We start from the raw sequence: 18,916 nt of genomic DNA, 5'->3' as shown, positions 1-18,916 counted from the left end.
GAAACACTTTCGCGCTAAAAAAGTAAGAAATAACGGCAAATAATAGAGGCATTTATTCCAAGATTAACTTCGTAATTTACCAATTTTCTTCTTCTAAAATCGCGAACATCTGAACTTACCAATGAGGTAGCAATCAATCTGCCACATTAATTTGTGCGCATTTTCTCCCATGTGACAGCCCTACTTCATATCTTACGCTGCGCTATGGGCTATGGGCCGTATGGGGTGTATGGGGTGATTTCCCGTGTGCATGGGGCCGTGACTCTCCCACCTCGTTGTCGGGTTGTTTGTAATCTTTTATTATTGAAATTGCCCGTATTATAGGGACAAAGAGCAAGGAACCTAAGTGGTATACCTAATTGAAAATAAAAAAATAAAAAACTCATTTTGGCGACAATAGATGAAACATGAGCCAATCGATAGTCTTTGGAAGACTTCTATTTAAACTGAGGTAGAAGTCTTTGAGTACATCAAAATACAAGTAGGAAATACTCTTTGGTGAAATGTCGTAACTGATACGGTTTCGGAATAAATAAAGAGTTAAAAAAATGCTGCATAAAAATTATTTTTTTAACTCTTATTTATTCCGAAACCGTATCAGTTACGACATTTTACCAAAGAGTATTTCCCATTTATATTTTGATGTACTATCGATTGGCACATGTTTCATCTCTTGCCACCAAAACGACTTTTTTTTTAAATCGCGAATTTGTGGGTATACCAGGCTTCATACTAAAATGTCACATGCTCAAAGAAAAAACTTTAGACTATTCGATGAAACTGGAGTAGGTGATCGGTGCACAATATCTACCACCGTGTGACCGTCTCTCGCTCTACCAATACCGTCCCGTCTGATCACTGATCTACCGACAGCGTATGCCCACGCGACACAAACACTCACTTCAAGTTGAACACTTCAAATTGAACACCGCGCATTTTTCCTCCAGTTTGGGCCAGGCCACTACAGTGCGTTGCGGCGTCGCATCGTAAAAATTTACGACGTCGCAGAACGCATCGTAGAAATTTGCGACGCGACAGAGAGATGACATTTTTGCGTTGTGACCACTCATTACGCTTCGCATTTCTGTGCGATGTTGTTTTTGCGATACGATGCCGCAACGCAGTGTTGTTCCCTGGCTATTTTTTGAGCGATCTTTAAATTTTGCTTCGCTTTTAATATCTAAATCACGTACGACCATAAAGTCTTTATTTCAGTATTAAACGTAGCTACAACATAAACTCTATATATACGTCTGCGTTGAATCGTCTCATAAAGCTTCCCAAATTAATGAAACTCATCCCTTAATATTTTACGAATTTGGCTGCGAGAGTACAAATCTCTAAATCTAATCGCATCGCATTACGTCACACGTCTGTACGTAAGTTTGTAAGTAAGGATATGCTACGTCGACGCGTAAAGTGTCTACGTACGAAAAATGTCTGTGATACTTATCGACTTAATATATTTTGTTAGCAAGAAGCTAAAAAATGATGTACTGGTCCTGTTCATCTGTAGTCTTTAAGTCTCCAAAACATGTTGAAGCTGGAAAAATATTGTCTGTGACAGAATGTTCCTAAGGATAGCCTTAGTTTTAAGATCAATATGTAACGTGTGTTGCATAAATACGTAATTTAGTGCTTATAATTTTGTGAGTACACAGTAATGACACTAATACAATAATATGTCTCAAGTAGCTCATCTTTCCTTTGAAAGCATCCCCATGTTTATATTTGCATGAGTACGTGCGTATTGTAATATTATGTATGTGTGTATGTAATATGTATGTGTGTATAAGAATCCTTTATCCATCCGACAAGGGTTTATTAGCTCTGGCTTTAACGCTTCACTCGCCCACTGTACTAAATTCCAGCAGATAAGCTAGACGCTTTCGCGCTCAACGATACGACGTCGGATATGGTTTGGTCCTTCGAGCCGGATGCGATTTTTCTTGCGAAAATAATTGTAGACTCTTCTCTGTTGAACCGCTAATCCATTTTTGACGAAATTAGAATAGAAAGGACATATAATAGTTTTATAGTCCCGGAAAATACTACACTTTGAGGTCAACCTAGGTCAACAAAATATAGTACAATTCTGAAAGATTTATTTCCCAATCCTTTAGAAAAAAAATACATACTTTAATCAACTTATTCTTAGATGCAGATTTCATACAATTATCAAATTCACTTGTACACACGTGACACGTGCTTTCATCAAAATCGGTCCAGTCATTTACGAGCTTGATCAACAAGATTTATCGTATCGTGTCGTGTGAAAGACAATGGATTACTCAAATGTATCCTATCTGGGGGCTTACTATCTCGGCCGGGGGCTCCCAAACTTTCGCAATTTGAATATTTTTCGCGACTCCATTTAGTATCTTGGAAGAAAACTAAGATACTGCTTTACGAAATGTTATCATGTTACTGTTTTACTTACACTTTTTAACGGAAATATCTTTTGCGGCGTTGTGCATTTGACATGTGTGATGTGACCTGATTGAAAATTCGTAAGATGTATGGAAAGTAAACCGCCGGCGTGGTTGGAAGTAACATCCCCTTCTTTTTCCCGTCTTTCTACTTACTATACGTGGTAAAATGGTTAAGTTAACTTTAAATAAAATGGTTAAGTTAACTTTAAACTCACCCGTTGCGAGTTTTAATAGCCTCCTCCTGTTTTGGATATCGGTAATGTTTGCCTGCTACTTCTGTTTCTATCGACGGCATTTCCGATTTGCAACCTGCTGCGTTTCTTAAATAAATGGTTAAGTTATCTTCAAACTTAATTTTCCATAACCTATACTTACTTCTATACATATTTTATACGTGGGAGAGCCATGCTTCGGCACGAATGGGCCGGCTCGACCGGAGAAATACCACGTTCTCACAGAAAACCGGCGTGAAACAGCACTTATACTGTGTTTCGTCGAGTGAGTGAGTTTACCGGAGGCCCAATCCCCTACCCTATTCCCCTCTCTTCCCTCCCCTATTCCCTTCCCTTCCTTACTATATTAACCTATTCCCTCTTAAAAGGCTGGCAACGCACTTGCAGCTCTTCTGATGCTGCGAGTGTCCATGGGCGACGGAAGTTGCTTTCCATCACGTGACCCGTTTGCTCGTTTGCCCCCTTACTTCATAAAAAAAAATATATTATAAAACAAAGTCGCTTTTTTTCCCCTCATGTCCCTTTGTTCCCTCTAATCTCTATAACTACGCAAAGGATTTTTATCGACGCGCTAATCTCAGTAATTACTGGTCCGATTTGAAAAATTCTTTCAGGGTTAGATGGGCTATCTACTGAGGAAGGCTATAGGCTATATTTTATCACGCTAAGACTAATAGGAGAATGTGGAAAAAACGGGGAAATTATTTAAAAGGGCTTATCTCGCAAACTACTGGAGCAATTTTTATGTTATTTGGCACAGATAAGAAGTCGTGAAGGATCATAGGCTATCGATTTTAATCATTTTTTCAGTGGCTATATATTTTATACCCGTGCGACGCCGGGGCGGGTCGCTAGTATATTATAAATTCGAAAGTGTACCTGTCTTTCTGTCTGTCTGTCTGTATATTATTTTAAACCTTAAAAGCAACAGTTTGAGCACCACCCCATAGCTCACACCGCCGCATCCCCCTACGCTAAAAGGTGCTCGTGTTCTGGAGTACGGCGCTGTCCTGTTATAGGACATTACGTGCTTGCCACAAGGACTTGTGTAGATTCACGTAATCTATATCCATACAAATATTAAAAATGCGAAAGTGTGTCTGTCTGTTACCTCTTCACGCCCAAACCGCTGAACCGATTTTGCTTAAATTTAGTATGGAGATACTTTTAGTCCCGGCAAAGGACAATGGACACTTTTGTCCCAAAAAAATCGGCGTTGCGGGCATAATATAGTTCTTCGTAATCTCCAGAGTGACCACAGAGTGAATATTTAAAAACAGTTAAAAAAATTCTTTTGAAATTTTAAACCTTAAGAGGCCGCGTACCATCGAAATTCTCCTACATACGTAATACCCAAATCATTTTCTCATATTTTTTTAGTGTTTAAATATTTTGTAGTATTTTAGGCAGGTAATTACTAAACTTAAAATAGTAATAACCTAGGTAATTACTATTTTAAGCTGAAAAATAACTCAAACACGTTAAATGTTTTCGTATGAGAAAATGATTTTGGAATTACGTATGTATGAGTATTTGGATGGCACCCGGCCCCAGAACATTTTGAGCACCACTGCGTCGCTCACACTAGCGACGCTAAAAGGTCCTCGTGTTCAGCGCAGTCCTGTTGTAGGACATTACGTGCTTGCCACAAGGACTCTTGTGTAGTTTCACGTAATGGGGAAAACGGGCATGAAGATTCAAAATGGTATGATATTATAGGCTTTTGTTTTGCTGATGATAAAATGATCACATTTAGCAATTCCTCTCAATCAATTCATCAAATGAATTGTCAAAACTGTCAAACTGACAAATGTCAAATTAGTACGAATTACTAGACATGAATTGCAAGCAAAGTTGCATTTTGCGATTTAAAAAAAATGAATCATGTTATGATTCATATCATGATTCTTCAAAGCGACCATTTTGGCCCCGCTGATCTTTGTCTGTTTCGCGGCAACCGTAGATTTTACTGTGATGAAAACTATCCTATGTCTCTTGCCGGACCCTAATGTATCTCCATATAAAATTTCATCTGAATCGGCTCAGCGGCTTAAGGCTGCCTTCACATTAAGTCGCGAGTAGTGCGGCTGCCGCACTACTCGCGGCTTAATGTGAAGGCAGCCTAAGTATCTAAACCGTAAAGTTAATATACCTAGCGGAATAGAGCAACAATCTCGAGCTGTCAAACGAAATTGAAATTGATTAAGGTACGTCTGTGTGTGAAAATTTGTTTACGTATACTTAGGGCCTTATCGCACTGGCGATTAGCGAGCGATTTGAAAGCGACGCGACTGCGCAGCGCACGGCGTGCACGCAGCTTGCCTTCGGCGTTTTGGACACTCGGCGGCAAAATGGATTCTGACGTCACTCCCTAGACGAGTCTACTATGTTTAATAATGTTACGTGCTAGGGTTCGAAGGACTTGGAGAGCAAGACCTGCTGATTTTCTTGAAGACTTTATTCACTAAGTCTAGGTCACACACACACTAGGTCACAACACTTAGCACAAGTCCATCTGTGTAGACGAGTGTACAAAATGGCGTCCACGCCACGCCGCGACGACGCTGCGCTGTCGCGGCGTGTGCGCTGCGCAGTCGCGTCACTTTCAAATCGCTCGCTAATCGCCAGTGTGATAAGGCACTTACACTTACACAAGCATCCTTCTAAGATATTAATTTGTCAATGTGCCGATAAGTGCCGACTGGACGTCAAACAGATGAAAAAAATTGTTCTGCTGTCATATGTCATACGTCTCTTTTTACCACGCAGTGTTACTGATAGTGACATCTCGCTTGCTCAGGCCTTTGTTTCTCTTTTCCGCTGGGTACATTAACTTTATGGACTAAACACACCATGCCGAAGTTCCGCGGCGGAAGTTCGGTGTGAGTATACGTCTGCAATGTCAAACGCATACAATATAACGCGAAGGAATTTCGGCGTGGTGTGTCATCGGTAATTTAAAATACATTGCAGGCGGAATCATGCCGAACATCCGCCGCGGAACTTCGGCATGATGTGCTTAGACACTAAGTGTGAAGAGATTACAGATTGAAAGACAAACATACTAAATTATTGATACACTAGCGACCCGCCCCGGCGTCGCACGGATGTAAAATATATAGCTACTGAAAAAAATATTAAAATCGATAGCCTATTGATCCTTCACGTGGTCTACTTCTTATCTGTGCCAAATAACATAAAAATTGCTCCAGTAGTTCGCGAGATAAGCCCTTTCAAATAGTTTCCCCCTCTTTTCCTATATATTAGTCTTAGCGTGATAAAATATAGCCTATAGCCTTCCTCAATAAATGGGCTATCTAACACTGAAAGAATTTTCCAAATCGGACCAGTAGTTCCTCAGAACGCGTTCAAGTTAGCCCTTTCAAATAATTTTACCCGTTTTTTCCACATTTTCCTCTATTTCTTCGCTCCTATTAGTCTTAGCGTGATAAAATATAGCCTTCCTCGATAAATGGGCTATCTAACACTGAAAGAATCATCAAAATCTGTTGCGTAGTTTTTAAGATTAAAGGGAACAAAGGGACATGAGAGAAAAAAAGCGACTTTGTTTTATAATATGTATAGATTTTCACATTTATAATATTAGTTGTTATCTGGGACATTGTAACTAATCTATTAACAAAGTGATAAACAATGATTAAAATAGTATGTTACAAATAGTTGGTATTTTAATCAGAGTTTAAATTATCTATAACTAGTACCGAGAGAATTTAAACCGCTAAGGGGTCTTCCATTAAGTATATCACACGTAGAGGCAGGAGAGGGGGCCGATGAAGTGTCACATGATGTGAAAGAGTGAGAGGGGTCTTAAGTATTGTGACATCTCATGTCAAATAATAAAATAAATTGATTGGCGAAATTTTAAATATTCAGCTGGTTTTTTGCTTTGTGGGAAGGGGTTCTCACAAATGGGGGAGGAGTCTTAAAAATACGTGTGGCACTTCGTGGACTGCTGCGGTAAAGGTATTGTAGTTAGCAGCTAAACTCACACGTCTAGTCGCTCGAACACAAACATCGTTCCGAAGTCTGCTGAACGACTATAGACGGATGTTAGATTTATTTTGACGACCTCTGTGGCTCAGTGGTGTGCGCGTTGGTAGGTCAAGCCGGGCGTCGCGAGTTCGAATCCCGCCGACGGAACAAAAAGTTTTCAATGTTCCCGGGTCTGGATGTGTATTAAATATGTGTATGATGTAATAAAAATCTTAAATATATGTATAGTATAAAAGTATTAAATATATTTCCGTTGTCTGGTACCTGTAACACAAGTCCTTTAGGTACTTAGCACGGGGCCAGACTGACGTGGTGTGAAGCGTCCATAGATATTATTATATTATTATTTTCGTTACGGAATTTCTTGATTCCGTCGCCGCGCTCAAAGTCCGCGTTAAAAGCTATGCTTGCTTATTATAATTCGTGTGGCGTACTTTGTGGACGGCCCCCAAGAGTTTATAACGTGACGACGTGATGTAGTGCATTCGTTGTTAATTTATAGCTTAGCATTTAGCGATCTATTTGTGGGGCGGTTAATAACTCCCGCGCCGGTTTCAGTAACGGTGGCCGGTTTCATTGAAGCCAGTTACGCAGGAGTTATAGTGCCCAAGTGTGTGCGCAGTACACAAGAGCACTGTCTATTCCTTTTACTCTTATAACCCAGTGGGACGGAAGACCGACACGACTGGCGAGAGATCAGATGCAGGCTTTTACATGCCCATCAATGCATGGACTATCTTACTTGTCAGACAATCAGGTGATCAGCCTGCGGTGTCGTAAGCAAACTTGGAAACAACATGTTTCCAACGCGGGAATCGAACCCACCACCGAGCCAAGAGCAAAACCACCAAGTTTTTTTTAATGAAATTAGGGGGCAAACGAGCAAACAGGTCACATGATGGAAAGCAACTTCCGTCGCCCATGGACATTGGACACTCACAGCATCAGAAGAGGCTGCAGGTGCGTTGCCGGCCTTTTAAGAGGGATAGGGTAATAGGGGAGGGTAGAGAAGGGAATACCGAATAGCGGAGGGTAGGGAAGGAATGGAAGAGGGTAGGGAAGGGAAAAGGGGATTGGGCCTCCAGCAAACTCGCTCACTCGGCGAAACACAGCGCAAGCGCTGTTTCACGCTGGTTTTCTGTGAGCCCGTGGTATTTCTCTCCCACGTGAGGCGGGGCAGCAGGAGGCAGTTATTAGTGCAGTTAACCCTTCTAGGAATGGATTAGCCACTTGTAGAGGGTTGGAAGTAGCAGGGGAGGCATGAGTGTTCGATATCGGCTCTTTAAAGAGTTTTTCAGTGTATGAATGTTGTTTAAATGTTGTTGGCTGGATAATTTTACCAGATATTGCGACATATATATTTCCACATGTCATGGTCACGTTTTGGTCAAATTTGTACAGTAACTTCGGAGCTTTTCGATGTAATCAAATGAGCCATCGGGTTGCCTAATCCAGTCGGTTTACCATAAATAACGACATCTTAATGCGCGGATTTTCTGTGAGGTCAAAGTATCATCAATATTGCCACAGTAGAAGAAAATTGTGCACAAGTTATGTGCATAACAATTGCATAAAGCCGCGTCTCCACTAGGCAACATTTAGCGCGCGACACGTGACGCTCAACATGTACGGCAACGCTGCACAACAGCGCGCGATGTTGCCAGCTGACGCGCAACATGACACGCGGCTTGTTGTTTGTTTAAAGAGAATTGCATCAATTGTCGTCAAGTGGAGACGCGCGCAACAATGTCCGTAGTGTGGTCTAACGAACAAGTGCTCAAATTAAGCGAACTGTACCAAAACTATGAACGTCTATGGGATACTGCTCACAGATACTATAAAAAAAATTATAACCACTGCCACTAAAATCAACACAAGTTCCTCTGGCAACATGTTGGCGACGACTGACGTAAACTAGATGCGTAGACAGACAACGTTGTTCATCAAAAGTCCCGCGCTGACTTTCAACATGTTGGGCAACTTGTTGTCCAGCATGTTGCGCGTGAATTGTTGCTTAGTGGAAACGAGGCTTTATAATGTTGTAAAAGTAACAAACAATATTAATTTAAAATTTACGCTTCGTTCGTTTGTGAAGTTAAAGTTCAAATTATATTCCAGTAGTCGCGAAATCGTCGTATAATAAAAGTCTTGAGTTAATAATTTTGTCGCCCGCAGAGTAGCGACCCCGCTCCGCGTCAGGTAATTGATATTTTGTCCAAAAACTGTGTGTCGGAGATTTGCACTGAGGGTCCCGTATAAAGCCGAGTGAAGAAAAATTCGATGATCTACGCCAGGGGTCACCAAATTGCGGGCCGCGGTCCGCATCCGGACCGCCGACCCATTGTGTGCGGACCAAGCATGTTCGAAGATGAACTTCGTTAAAAATTAATTTCGATCTCGACATACTGATGAACATTGTTGCAACAAATATTGTCACTTTTCTCATTGATGCAAATTTCCGTAAGTAATTAAATTTGTTTAATTTTTTTTATGTGTGGACCGCGATGGTAATTTTATTTCTTAAAACGGACCCCGAACGAAACTAATTGGTGACCCCTGCTCTACGCGTTTGTAAGAAAAGGGGTAGTAGAATTATTGTGAAGTGTTTTTGTTATAGGAAGCAAGTAAAATAGGGGGGGTCCTTCTATATTTGTGCTATAAGAGGTTGCTTCGAAGCTAATGTTGGTGAATCTGGATTCACGAGAAATACTGTGAAGGTTTTGATTGCCTTGCGAGTATCGATAGGCTGTAATTTTTTTTTTAATTAAAAAAACGGCTGTATCCTTTGACTGCATTGTCTAGACGTTTGATATTTTCCACAACTAAAAGGGACAATATTGATTATTTGATACAGCTTGATCAAATAATGATGACCTAGAGTTCTTTAGAAAAAAGGTCTTTAATAGACAGACGGACGGACAACAGAGTGATCCTATAAGGGTTCCGTTTTTGCCTTATGGCCGTTCCCAATATTCAATCTATCTCTGGTTTGACATACGACCGATCGCAGCTAACATTGAATTGACATAAAATATATTATGTCTCTAATGTCTAATGTGAGCTATTTCTATCTCTAGTAGGGCAAAACCAGAGATAGATCAAATATTGGGAACGGCCGTTAGAGGCACGGAACCCTAAAAAGCGCAGTCGGCAGGATCAAATCGCTCGCGACCTCTGCGAGCCGCGTGCTCTGTGTCCCATAACTCGAAAGAATAACGTCCGTAATCCCAAACAAATTGCATCCTCGCACTCCAATTTGAACTGTATTACGCGGGAATTGAGTTGCAATTCGCAAAATCTGCTATGATCGCATGAGCCGTCGTGAAATGTGCTCAGCGGCATGGGAAATAGAGTTTAAATTGGATTGGAGCGGCGAGTTTCGCTTAAGGGGAGGCGTCTAGTTTATTGTTGGCGTCTGAAATATACTTTGGGATTATTTTTTTGAATTCAGGTTCGCGATAATTAAGTGCTAAGTGTGCCCCTTAAATGCTCTAAAAAGGGATCTAGGCCTGCAGTTTCTCTCAATCATTCCTATTAATGGTGAACTTTTAATTGGATTTCGAGGCTTTATGGCATGGTATGGTGATTTTATTGTATAAAGGTAATTAATAGATTTTCTGTACCTATAGAATTACTAGATGATACCCGCTCGGTTGCGCCAAAATTCTGTACGTTAATAACTTAAAGTATCTTCATACCAAATCTCCTCCTTCTCCTCAGTGGTCTAGTGGTATAGAGCGCGGCTCTTGACTCGGAGGTCGTGGGTTCGATTCCCTCGTTGGAAAAATGTTATTTCCTAGTTTGGTTAGGACAATGCAGGCTAAGATGATCCATGCGTCGGATGGGCATGTAAAAAGTCGGTCCTGCGCCTGATCTCTCGCCGGTCGTGTCGGTCTTCCGTCCCACTGGGTTATGAGAGTAAAGGAATAGAGAGTGCTCTTGTGTACTGCGCACACACTTGAGCACTATAAAATTACTCCTGTGTAGCTGGCCTGGTTTCAATGAAACTGGCCAGTGGCCACCGTCACCGAAACCGGTGTGGGAGCTATTATATTATACCAAATTTCAGCAAAATCGGTTCAGCGGTTTGGGCGTGAAGAAGTAACAGACAGACAGACGTATGCATTTATAATATCAGACGCGAGAGATCAGGATTCAGGCGTCTAATCGAGATGATGTCTATTTAATGATCTTGGATCATCTTATCAGACAATCAAGTGATCAGCCTAGCCTGCTTTGTCCCAACAAGGAAACTACATTTTTCCTAGCGGGGGTCGAATCCAGGATCCCCGAGTCTAGAGCCAAGCTCTAAAGTCTAAGGTCTATACAACTGGACCCAATCGCTAAATGTAGTGTGGACGGATTAAATGAGTTTCCTTTGATCACTTTCTGATGTGGTCCTTCGAGAGGAATCTGGGGTTTGTTTGGTGAAGCGTGACGAAGGAGATGAACATAAATGTATGTTACTATGAAGTTTATATGTTGGGGGAGACAAAAGAGAAAGCTATAGCGTTTTGGCTTTTTCTAAGGTTGTCATACTATTAATTTATAATGCAGTAATGTTATTAAAATTCTGCGTATAAGACCAAGTCTTTATTATGTCCAAGGAAGGAACCTATTATAGTGCTTTATGCTGTAATTATCTGAAATTCTTCAAAATGCTATTTGATTAATGATATCCTGTATCTTCAACGCTGAAAGGAATAAGTGTTCCATGGATTATCCGAAGGGGCTTATTAGCTGTCTCCAGGTCCAAAAGATCCAAGATTTATCTCAAATAATCCCAACAAGATCCAAGACACCGGATTGTCTTAATTAACAAATGTACCATCTTGCCGACTGCGCCAATAACAATCAATCCTACAGGTCTTACCCATTCAAAGTTGTTCTTGCAACTCTATTTCAATAAATTTAAGGATCATTTTCCTTTAAACTTCCAAGTACTAGAACCCTCGGACCGTACCCTACGTCCGGCAGGATAAAATGAACTCTATGTCATCAAAATAAGGTACGTTTTTGGAACTCTGTGAACGCGATTTGGCTATACCCATTGACTAAATCTGCTTTATATTTAAATTCGTGTAGAAGTCTGCCCGTAACTAAATTGAAGCACCCTATACAATTTCTTACCGATGTTATCGGGTAGGGCTTAAGTTATGGGATGAAGCGATACGCTACATTTAAATGATCAGACAGATGTCGTCCTGTACACGCGCCTTGAAACATTTTGAAATTAAGTTACTTACGAATTACAATAATTATTTTAATATACACTATCTCGTTGATTCAGCAGTTTAAAATTTGCATTCAAAATAAGTGGATGCAATTTTACCAACTGCTTTCCGGATGTAGTTTCAAAACCATTTCTTTTGGACTGTCGTTTTGAAAGTTGCTTCTTTTCGGAAGTCATTTTGAAGTTTGCTGCTTTTTAGATGTTATTTTACGGCCGTTCCCAATATTTGATCTATCTCTGGTTTTGCCCTACTAGAGATAGGAATAGCTCACATTAGACATTAGAGACATATATTTTATGTCAATTGTGAGCTATTCCTATCTCTAGTAGGGCAAAACCAGAGATAGATCAAATATTGGGAACGGCCGTTAAACGCTATCTTTATAAAGGCCTGCTCCTTTTCGGATGTCATTTAAAATCGGCTCCTTTCGAATGTCGTTCGGAGACAGCTCCTTTTCACGTGTCATTTTGAAACCTGCAGCCTTATTCCCGAAACTGAAATCAATCTGATATCAGATTTTTGACACTTAAGACATCTAAAATATGAAGAAATAGAATGTCTAAAGTGTCAAAAATCTGATATCAGATTGATGTCAGTTTCGGGAATAAGCTGCTGCTTCTTTTCGGATGTCATTCCGAGGCTGCTTCCCTATTAGAAGTCGTTTTAAAGACTGCTTCTTTTCGAACATCATTCGGAGGCCACCCCTTTTCGCTCCGCTCGTTCCTTGGACCACGCGAACTTCTATTCAGGGCGTGTCGGTGAATATTCATAAATACGCGCGTCTTACTGTGTTTGTTGAGAGTCGAGATTGCTAATAACTCCCGGTGTAACCTCCTGACTTTGTTACTGTGAATGCAGTGTTTTAACGTGACAATTAAAATGATAGGTCCCATTTTGATTTCGCTGTACGAGCTGGTTTCGTTGGAACCAGGATGATTTATACTGCCCAAGTGTGTGCGCAATCCATAAAGATATTTATTTATTTATTTATTTATACTTTTTGCACAATGTACAATGGCGGACTTAATGCCATATGGCATTTTCTACCAGTCAACCATTGGGTGGTAGCAGAGACAAAACTAAAAGACACAGGTGCTTCCTGTTTGGAGAAAATAATCGATGTTCAAGAAATAAATAATGTAAATATATAAACAATAAATACTGATAAATATAATAACAAATATTAGGCATTCTATATATATCAAGTTACACATATATTTACAATATACTAATACTACTATGGCGATATTATATATAACCAATACTATACAATATATACATTATACATATTATTATACATAATTATACATAAGTTCATATATACATCCATATAAAACACTGAGTAACGTATATTGTATTATACTTATGATTCTGCTAACTTATTTAGATAGAGCAGCCGGACTCTACGTTTAAACGTATCTCTGGTTGGGCTTAACCTGATTTCCGGAGGTAGGGCGTTCCACAGTAAAATAGCCTGGACGTGGAAGGAAGAATGGACTAGACTGGAGCGGTGAGGTGGACAACGGAGACGCGCATTATTTGAGGAGCGGAGGGTTCTTTCGTGATTATCGCAAAGGTATTGGAAGTGTGACTTTAAGTAAGCAGGAGAATTAGGGGAATTCAGGAATGTATAGAGCATACACAGGGCTCGCACTGAACGACGTTGTCGCACAGGCAACCAGTGCAGCTCGGTACGATAGGAAGATACATGGTCATATTTCCGGAGATTGTATATAAACCTAATACAGTTGTTAATGAGTCGGTCATATTTGTCAAGCTTGTCAGCATTGAGGTCCAAATAGCACACATCACCATAATCTATAATGGGAAATATAAGAGACTGGACCAGTAGAGTTTTAATATGTGTCGGTAAAAAGTTTTTGTGGCGGTAAAGCGAACGTAATATAGATATTGTCTGTTTATGTTTCTTTACTATCTTAACCCAGTGGGACGGATGAACAACATGATTGGCGGGAGATCAGGTGCAGAGCTTTAAATGCTGCTCCGACGCATAGATCGTCTTGTCAGACAATCAGGTGATCAGCCTGCATTGTCCTAAACAAACTATAAAATTGTGTTGCTGTATCGAACCCGCAACCAGCTGTCTAGAGCCAATCCCAAACCAATACACTACATTTTATGTACCAGAATAATGCTGGAAGACAGGATACTAGAAATGGCAGAAGTCCTATCTGGGGACCCCGAATCCAGCATGGACTGGGATATATTCGCGAAACCTATCAACTACTCGTGGGTCAATGGGGTTCCTGGATGTGGGAAGACAACTTGGATCATTAATAACTTCAATGAGGAAACAGACGTTATAATAACAACGACAATCGAAGCAGCCGAGGATCTAAAGCAAAGGCTATCGCTACGAACTGGCAACAAAGTTAAAGATAAAGTTCGTACCATGGCCTCTTTGCTGGTAAATGGGACAAAGGAAACCTACAAAAGGTTGATAGTTGACGAGGCCCTCATGAACCATTTCGGCTCAATCGTCATGGCGAATCAGTTAACAGGCGCCAACGATGTTATCCTCATTGGAGATATTAACCAACTCCCGTTTATAGAGCGTGAAAACCTCTTTAAACTTAATTACACTCGTCCAAACCTGGTAACCAGCATCACCCAGGAGTTGTCTTGCACACACAGGAGCCCTATGGATGTGGCATACGCCTTAAGCATGGTCTATAATAACATCTATTCATCGAAGGAAATAGTGCGGTCCCTAAAGCTAATGAAGTATTCAGGAGCGAGAATACCTAAAACCAATCTAAATACCCTGTATCTTGTCCACACACAAGAGGAGAAAGCAGCCCTCACTAATACAGGCTATGGATCGGGAACGGACTCTCGCGTCCTCACAATCCATGAAGCTCAGGGATTAACGAGTCCCTCGGTGATCATCATACAGACCAAGTCCCGAAAGCTGGCAATCCATGACAGCGTTCCTCATGCAGTTGTAGCCATATCCCGGCACACTAACACCTGTGTCTATTACACTGACACTGATGGAGACGCTGTGGCAAGCTTCATAAAAAGAGCCACGGAGGTGTCAACCGAACACATAAGAGATTATAATATAAAAATGGCTATAAAAGACAGGAACGATAAAGTCCTAAGCCACATGGCGGGTAGATTCGACACAGAACGATGTCTTTTTAACAACCTAGAAACTCCACCCAGCTTGAGTGACCCCTCTCCACCAAGCCAATGTCACAACATCTAAAGGCAAAGGGTGGAGCAGCATAAAATCTAAGGAAATCGGAAAATGTCGGATCTACTGGCCGCCACACCGACTGGGACCTCACCGTTCAAAACATTAATATTATTATTATGCAATTTATAAAACAATAAATGTATATATTTATTTATTATATGTATAACATATTATACTCTATTCTATTAAATATACATATACACACATATATATAATAAAAAAAAAAAAAAAAAAAAAAAAAAGTGTCCATGGCGTGATGGACCACAATTAATTAAAATTCATAATATTATTTCAATTATCCTTGGTGCGAAAAATCTAAATAATAAAATAACAAAAAAAGGATATGGACGAACAGTCTATAGACGGCCCCAATTTTATAATAATAAAAAAAAAAAAAAAAAAAAAACCAATACACTATGAAGGCGTTTTAGACAAGTATTTAAGAACTAGGTTCTGCCTAAAACGTTGTATTCAAAAGTTCATCGCTTATCATCGTATATCATCGTTTTTAGTTGCGATCGATCGTTTCGATCCATCGCAAAAGATCGCCTTGTGGAAAACGCGTGCTGACATAACTTTGGCGCGACCAAACACACATTTTCTAGCGGCTCCGTCATCATATCAACTCCTGCCAGTAAATATTAAATGATATTTATTAATACATTAAGTGATAATTTGTTGTTGGAATTACTGTCGTAAATATTCAGGAGTTTATTAATAGGGCTGATTATATTTAAGTCTATCTAAACATTTGTTTGAAATAAAAGAAAGATTAGAGTCTCCTAGACGCTTGCAAAGGAATATTATGGCATAGTTTCTAACAAGACAAAATCTCATTTACCAGTTCCTGATATTCTAGGTATCTTATACCAAAGGACATCAGGCAATTTCCATACAATGTTGGTCTAAAAAAAAGCTGCGCGGCCAGATTATTCAAAATAGCTAGGCCATATTAAGAACTAAAAAAAATATATGGACTTAACCCTGTAACTGCATTTTTATATTAAGTATTATTTATTATTATTATGAGTTGCCTACGTACGAAAACTTAAATAACTACGAAGAAAAACATAGTAACAGTGTTAAATGTATAGAATTAGTTTAAGATATAAAATCTAGCTATTGGAAATATTCTTAGTTCTGGCCGCGCATTTATTTATTTTTAGACCAGAATGCCTGATGTCCTTTCATCAAAATTTTTTCCAGCGGTTGGTGGGCGCGAAGAGTTGACATACAACACATACGCATTTATAATGTTACGATGGGAGATATTTATGTTGACATTTCTCGTTTCTGACAACCCTAGGCGCTGTGTCAACTACGTCTGACAAGCAGCTCTGACAGTAATGATGACGAGGTAGTGTAGTGTAGCTACGGATAGACACTTCACTGTTCTTATCAATATACAGTGTGTAACAAAAATAAGTGATAATACTTTAGGGTGTGTACGTGTTCCTTGTAGAGAGTTCACTGTGAAAGTAGCAGCGCTGAAAGACGAAATTTTTTTTTCACTTTTGTATGGGCAAGGGCTAGGGTTCCCTTGCCAAGGGCCCGAGCGTCACGAGTTTCCCCATACAAAAGTGAAAAAAAATTTTGGTCTTTCAGCGCTGCTACTTTCACAGTGAACTCTCTACAAGGAACACGTACACACCCTAAAGTATTATCACTTATTTTTGTTACACCCTGTATAATATTAATAGGACGTTTCATGAACGATCAATGTACCATACCAGATGAGCCAAAATTCGTTTACCGCACACTAGGAACCATATATTTTCCGGTTAAAAAGTATTCTATACTTATCCTTTTCTGGGACTCTAAGTATCTTCATACCTTTCAGCATTAGGTTCTGCGGTTTGGGCGTGAAGAGCTTACAGACAAACAGACACACTTTCACTTTTATTATATTGGTATGGAAGTATGGATATAGGGTAATTAATGAAGGAAAACATGTGGAGACTTCTTCTGAAGAAAAAGTTTTTTGTTTTTAAATTCTCGCATTTCTTTAGCTATCCCTTGCTCTTGAAATGGTTCTTAAAAAAAAAATCATAAATTATTGGTCCTCGAAAGTCCCAAGCGCCTTTTCCAGTCCTCAAATAAATATTTAAATGTCAAATTTCAAATGTCGAAGGGCATCTGCATGTGGCAGTATTGAATATTTAAAATTGGAAAATTCCTCTTCTATTTTTAATATGATTCACGCAAACGTATATTTGACATTTTGTTTTAAATTTCCGAGGGTATTTTTGATTTTGCGATCGATTCCCGGAAGGATGAATCTCATAATTTTACTATAGTCCGCGCAATCCACGAAGACGCGCCCCACTACTCCTCCTTATCGTTTATAGTATATGTGTGCAAGCTTTCGCCAATGTTTGAGTGTTATCGGTACACACTAATTACCTACGAGTGCACGCGCACACTACAATGAATAGACCAATTAAGAAAAAGGGTCACGGTCAAAGGGAAAAATGCTCACCCAAAAAGTGGTGGGGCGCGTCTTAGTGGATTGCACGGACTATAGTTCGATGCCTGCAACTCATAGAAGAGATCGTATCTTGGCTCGGCTATCTTGAAAGGCCAGCAACGAACCTGCAACTATTCTGATGTTGCGAGTTTCCATAGGCGACGGTGCTTTCCATCAGATGACCCGTTTGCTCGTTTGACTCCTGATAAAGATAAAAAAAATCGTCCCAACTCATAATACGTGGGAGAGCCATGCTTCGGCACGAATGGGCCGGCTCGACCTGAGAAATACCACGTTCTCACAGAAAACCGGCGTGAAACAGCGCTTGCGCTGTGTTTCGCCGAGTGAGTCAGTTTACCGGAGGCCTAATCCCCTACCCTATTCCCTTCCCTACCCTCCCCTATTCCCTTACCTTCCCTTTCCATCCCTACCCACCTGCAACTATTTTGATATTGCGAGTTTCCATAGGCTATGGTGCTTTCCATCAGGCGGCTCGTTTGCTCGTTTGCCTCCTGATAAAGAAATAAAAAAAAAACCGTCCCAACTCATAATATATCACAACAGAATCAGTATAATAATTTACGAGCTTGCACCTTTCCTGATCGCCGCTTTTGATAAGATGACAGGGTGCTAATGAGATGGTACCTATTCCACGCTTGACAGTGATTTGTTTGGCTTGGCGAAGAACTTTTTTTTTATGAAATAAGGGGGCAAACGAGCAAACAGGTCACCTGATGGAAAGCAACTTCCGTCGCCCATGGACACACGCAACATCAGAAGAGATGCAGGTGCTATGCCGGCCTTTTAAGAGGGAATAAGATTATAGGGTAGGGGAGGTAAGGAAGGGAATAGGGAAGGGTTTTGGGCCTCCGGTAAACTCACTCACTCGCCGAATATATTATAGGTTTCATTTTGCTCTAAGCCACTAAAAAGCAGCGGCGGCATGGGGTGCTAGATCAATGTCGGTAGAAAATGAAACCTATGTCATAATGTGACATTTTATTTGAATTTTTGTCGGTACTCGGTCGGTTAAATAATCGAGCGGCAAGAAGTCGTAGTGCGCGCCAGCTCAAGATGGCTCGACAAAAAAAAGGGAGGCGAAAGGGGAAGTGAGCGGATCAAAACACGTGCACGGGAACACGTTACTGGTGAATCAGTGATGATATTAGTGTAACTGTAACTTGAGAACGTCTTAACCGATTTGGCTAATTTAAGACTGGAAATGTTCGTGGAAGTCCAGGGAAGGTTTTAAATATTACCTAACCAGGAAGTGATACGAGTACGAAGAAATACCGGGTCATCTAGTTGATAGA

At 40.3% G+C, this 18,916-nt stretch overlaps 1 protein-coding gene and 1 long non-coding RNA gene across 4 annotated transcripts in view; one reads left to right on the top strand and one right to left on the bottom strand.

Annotated features, from left to right (window-relative positions):
* LOC121738135 (heterogeneous nuclear ribonucleoprotein L) overlaps window positions 1–18,916 on the top strand; it is a 445,663-nt gene that overhangs the window by 105,372 nt on the left and 321,375 nt on the right. The gene's annotated exons all lie outside the window — the stretch shown is intronic.
* On the bottom strand, window positions 12,904–17,779 carry LOC121738140. The gene is made up of 3 exons (XR_006037244.1): window positions 17,767–17,779; window positions 15,211–15,215; window positions 12,904–12,992 (listed from the first exon to the last, which is right to left on the bottom strand). It is a non-coding gene; the product is annotated as an uncharacterized LOC121738140 (long non-coding RNA).

The sequence above is a fragment of the Aricia agestis genome, chromosome 22 (genome assembly GCF_905147365.1).
Source record: "Aricia agestis chromosome 22, ilAriAges1.1, whole genome shotgun sequence".
In the NCBI taxonomy this organism is placed as follows: domain Eukaryota; kingdom Metazoa; phylum Arthropoda; class Insecta; order Lepidoptera; family Lycaenidae; genus Aricia; species Aricia agestis.
Note: the sequence above shows the minus strand (reverse complement) of the source record. Positions and strands in the feature narration are given on the sequence as shown.